This window comes from Phyllostomus hastatus, unplaced genomic scaffold (genome assembly GCF_019186645.2).
Source record: "Phyllostomus hastatus isolate PE091 unplaced genomic scaffold, TTU_PhHast_1.1 phas_contig_17, whole genome shotgun sequence".
Taxonomy (NCBI): Eukaryota; Metazoa; Chordata; class Mammalia; order Chiroptera; family Phyllostomidae; genus Phyllostomus; species Phyllostomus hastatus.
Window position 1 is genome coordinate 38357578 of NW_025333664.1, and position 6000 is coordinate 38363577.

Here is a 6000-nt window from a genome sequence, read left to right on the forward strand (position 1 = left end):
TATCATTTAGAATGGAAAGGCAGATAAGGTGCTCCCCAGATAAAGTCAAGTTAAAGGAGTTCATCATCACCAGGCCCTTATTATATGAAATGTTAAAGGGACTTATATAAGAAAAGTAAGGTGATCAAAACTATGAACAGTTAAATGACAACAAACTCACAACTGTCAACAACTGAACTCAAAAGATAACAAAAAGAAACTAAGCATACAACTAGAACAGGAACAGAATCACAGAAATAGAATATCACATTGAGGGTTATCAGTGAAAGGTGGTTGGGGGAGAATGGGAGAAAGGTATAGAGAATAAGCATAAATGGTAGGTACAAAACATACAGGGAGAGGTTAAGAATAGTATAGCAAATGAGAAGCCAAAGAACTTATATATATGACTCATGAACATGAACTAAGGGTAGGGGGAATGCTGGTGGGACATGGGGGTGCAGAGAAGAGGGGAATAAAGGGGAGAAGAAAATGGAGAATTATAATATCATAATGAATAAAATATACTTTAAAAAGGCATTTGATAAAATCCAGCAACCATGTATGATTAAAAGCATTCAGCAAAGTGGGATAGAAGAAGTATACCTCAACAGAATAAAAAGTCATAAATAAGAAACCTACAGCCAACATTATACTCAAATGGGCAAAAACTAAAAGCTTTCCCTTTAAGTTCAGGAAAAAGACAAAGGTATCCACTTTCACCACTTTTATTCAACAGAGTACTGGAATTTTGAGCCACAGCAATCAGATAAGGAAAAAAAAAAGACATCCAAATCAGAAAGGAGGAAGTAAAACTCTCATTTTTCGCAGATGACATGATAGCGTATATTGAACCCTATAGTCTCCACCAAAAAACTAATCAACCTTATGAATGAATTTGGCAAAATAGTGGGATACAAAGTCAATTTTCAGAAATCAATGGCACTTTTGTACACCAACAATGAAATATCAGAAAGAGAAACTAGGAAAAAATCCTACTTACTATAGCTAAATAAATAAATAAATGAATAACCTAAGAATAAACCTAACCAAGGGGGTAAAAGACCCTGTACTTTGAAAATTATAGAACACTGAAGAAAAAAAATTAAGGAAGATACAAATAAATGGTTGAATATATCATGTTCATGGATTTGAAGAATTAACACCATTAAAATGTCCATACTACCCAAAGAAATCTATAGATTCAACACAATTCCTATTAAAATAACAATGGGAGATCTATATAGATCTAGCACAAATATTTCAAAAATTTATATGGAACCAAAAAGACTCCACATAGCTTCAGCAATCTGGAGAAATAACATAGTAGGAAGAATCACAATACTTGATGTCAAACTATGCTACAAGGTCAATGTAATCAAAATGTTTGGTATTGGCAAAGAACAGGCACAGATTAATGGAAGAGAATGGAGAACCAGAAATAAACCCAAATCTCTATGGTCAATTAATATTTGACAAGGGCCCATGAGAATACAATTGGGTAAAAATAGCCTATTCAATAAATGGTTTTGGGAGAACTGGACTGATACATGCAAAAAAGATGGAACTAGACCACCAACTTCCACCATATACAAAAATAAACTCAAAATGCATAAAAGGCTTAAATATAAGTCATGACACTATAAAAGTCTTAGAGGAAAACATAGGAAGGAAAATTTCAGATATCCCACATAGGAATATTATTGCCAAAATATCTCCTAGGGCAAGAGAAATAAAAGAAAAAATAAACAAATTGGACTCCATCAAATTAATATTTTCTGCACAGCTAAAGAAACCATCATCAAAATGAAAAGAGATCCGACTACATGGGAGAGCATATTTATCAATGATACATCAGACAAAGGTTTGATCCCCAGAACATACAAAGAACCCATTCAACTCAACACCAGGAAGACAAACAATCCAATTAAAAAATGGGCAAATGACCTGAATAAACTTTTCTCCAAGGACCATATACAGATAGCCCACAGATATATGAAAAGATGCTCAACATTACTAGGTATCAGAAAGATGCAAATTAAAACCACAATAAGATACCATCTCACACCTTTCAAAACGGCCATCATTAATACATCAACAAAGAACAAATGTTGAAGAGAATGTGTAGAAAAAGAAACCCTAGTGCACTGTTGGTGAGAATGCAGACTGGTGCAACCACTGTGGAAAACAGAATGGAATTTCCTCAAAAACATAAAAATAGAAGTGCCATTTCCACAATTCCACTGCTGGAAATATACCCTAAGAATCCTGAATCATCAGTTCAGAAGAACTTATGTACCCTTATTTTCATAGCAGTGCTATTTAATAGCCAAGTGCTGGAAGCAGCCTAAGTTCCCATCAGTAAATAAGTGAATTAAAAAACTGTGGTACATTTACATTAATGCTACTCAGCAGTAGGAAAGAAGGAACTCCTATCTTTTGCAACAGCATGAATGGAACTGAAGAATATTATGCTAAGTGAAGAAAGTCAGTCAAAGACAAATACCATATGATCTCACCTATAAGAGTAATCTAATGAACAAAGTAAACTAACAAACAAATAGTACCACAGACATGGAAAAATGGACAGACAGGAAGGGAGAGAGGGATAATGATGGAAATAAGGGGAAAGGACTAGTCAAAGAATACGTATGAATGACCCATGGACATGGATAGTAAGGGAATTGACTGTGGGAGTGGGGGGTGGAATTGGTGGAGGAGAGCAAAGGGGAAAAAATTGGGATAACTGTAGTAGAATAACAGTTTTAAAATGATTTAAAAAAGAAAAAGAATCTTGAAAACAGCAAGAGAAAAAAAAGACTTCTCACATATAAGATCTTCCATAAAATTAAGAGACAAGATTTCTTTTTTAAACAGATTTTATTTTATTTCTAGAGTGGAGGAAGGGAGGGAGAAAGAGAGGGGGAGAAGTTCGATGTGTGAGAGAAACAGCAGTCAGTTGCTCTTTCAGGTCCCTGACTGGGGATCTGGCCTGTAAACTCAGGCATGTGCCCTGACTGATAATTGAACCAGCAACTTTTCAGTTTGCTGAATGATGCCCAATCCACTGAGCCACATCAGTCAGGGCAAGAGCCAATTTTTCACGAGACACCATGAATTCCAGAAGAGAGTAGGATTGTAAATTTAAGGTGCTGAAAGAAAAAAGGGTCAACCCAAAATTCTATAGAAAGAGTAGATGATAAATTAAGGCATTTTCATATAAACAAACTGATGGAGTTCATCACTAGCAGGCCTGTCCTCCAAGAAATGTTGAAAGGAAAGGACACTAGACAGCAACTTGAAGCCATACAAATATTTAATGCCAGTAAAGGTGGCTACATAGTTAAGTATAAAATCAGCATTAGTATATTTTTGGCTTGTAACTCCTCTTTTTTTCCCCAATGTGATTTAAATGGAAAATGACTAAAGACTGACAATAAACCTGTTAATGAGCACACAATGTATAAAAATGTAATTTGTGGCAATAACAACATAAGGGGAGATAGAAATGTATAGGAGAGGAATTTTTACATACTGTTTAAGTTAGTATTAATTCTAACTAGATCGTTATAAATTTATGATGATAATTGTAATCCCCAGGGTAACACTGAAGAAAATATCTAAAAATATATACTGAAATATTTTCTGTATATTGTGTATATGTGTGTATGTATATACATTTTGAGGAGTCAAAATATACACTTGAAAAGATCAATTAAACACAAAATAAGGCAGTATTTTAAGAATTACCAAACAAAAAATATGTAATTTATGTAGAGAACAAATATAAAATTTGCAGAAATATGTCCTTTTTTATCAGTAATTACATTAAATACATATTGATTAAACTCTCCAATTAAAAAGAAGAGACCAACAGACCTATAGAAAAGATTTAAATTTAGAAAATGATTCAACTATATGATACCTCTGAGAGACTTAAGGTCCAAAAACACAAACAGGTTGTAAATGAGTGGTGGTAAAAATATATTTTATGCAAATGGTAACCAGAGTTAAGATGACTATACCAATATCAGACATGACAGTCTTTAGGTCAAAAATTGTTTCGGTGTCCTGGCTGGATGGCTTAGTTATTGGAGCATCATCCCATTCCCCCAAAATTTGGCTTCACTGGTGAATTCTACCAGAAATTATTTTTCTTTAAAAAATGTTTTTTAATTCATATGTTTATTGATTTCAGAAAGAGAGGGAGAGAGAGAAATATTGATTGCCTCCCATATGCACTCCAACTGGGCATCAACAGCCTATGCATGTGTCCTGATCTGGAATCGAACCCATAAACTTTTGGTATACAGAACGTCATTCCAACCATCTATACTACCCAGCCAAAGCTCTAACAAACATTTAAAGAATTAATGCCAATCCTTTTCAAAGTCTTCCAAAAAGTAGAAGAGGTAACACTTCCAAATTCATTCTATGAGGCCAATATTACCCTGATGGTAAAGTCTAATAAAAACATTACAAAAAAATCAACTAGTGGACAATTCCTGTTATAAGTATAGATGGAAAAATTCTTCACAGCATACTAGCAACAAAATTGAGCAGAATATTAAAAGGATTTTATACCATGACCAAGCACATTCCTGGTTCAACATATATAAATCAATGTAATACACATTAACAGAATGAAAGGGGAAAGAAACCCACATTCCATTTATACAAAATATTCAGAACAGGCAAGTCCACAGATACAGAAGTATATTAGTGTTTGCCAGTGGATAAGAGGAGGAGGAAATGAGAGTAATTGCTCTCCATTAAATTATAAATGGTTACCTTTTGGGGTGTTAAAAATGTTCTGGAGTTCAATAGTCATAATGATTGCAAGAGATTGTGAATCTTCTAGAAGCCATTAAATTGTACACTTTAAAATGATCAAAATGCTAAATTTTATATAATGTAAATCTTAATTAAAAAATAAAAAACAGCTACTTGTGTTTGAATACCAAGGCCTTCCAAGAAAATTTATAAATCTAAATCTCTGCTTTAAATCTATATAAGAACCTGTTACAGCCATGCTGTCTAAGAAAACTATAACAAATTGGAAATCAGTATCAGTAAAAAAAAAAAATCTATCCAAACATAAATTTAATGGAAGTTTCTCGTGATCTCTTGGGTTAATAATAAATCACACCAGAAATTAATGTTAAAAATAAAGATATTGGTAACATTCTAAATTAAAATTTTATAACATTAGCCAAGTGTCCTCAAAAAATAATTCTTAGCCGTAAATAAACACAAGAAATGACTAAAAATTAACAAAATGTGTGTAAATAAGTCAAGAACCTAGAAGAAAAATCAGCCAAATAACCCCCACCAAAAATATGTATAAATAAATAAAAATATTATACAAATTAATATAATAAAAAGCAGACCCAGTTAGTAATGGTTAATAGGGCATCCACAAGCTAAAAATTAAAATAATAAAGATACAAAATTATCTCTAAAGTAACATTTTTAATTTTATTTTATCAATGAGTAGAATGGAGGAAAGGGAAGAAAGTTCATAAAACATTTGTTAAAGAAAGACAATAAGAACAACAAAAATGGGGGGGCGGAAGATGGCGGCTTTACTCTAGGCAGAGTTTATCTGGGCTTCTGTGAAGAGGAGGGAAACTCACGGATCGGTGGAGAAACAGAGCAAGTGGACTAGGTTACCGAATCACTTTTGAAAGCAGGACATCAAAAATTATTGCGATCACGGAAAAACCAGATGGTAAGGGGACTGCTTCAGGACAAAAGTCGCCCAGGGATCAGTGCGGGGACTAAGGGTGTGCAGCCTCTAGGCCCAGTGCTCCCGGGTCTGCCTCGGGGCTCCCGGGAGAGGGGAGTCGCTGCTCCCTCCCCCGAATAGTGGGGGTGAGCAACTTCAGGGGAGAACGTGTTGCTAGAAGGAACAGATTGGCCAGTTGGACTGGGAAAAAATCGCCCAGGGACTATGAACACCTGCCCAGAGACCTGGGAGAAGTGAGGGCCTCTAGCCAACAGCACCAGGGGCAGCCTGGA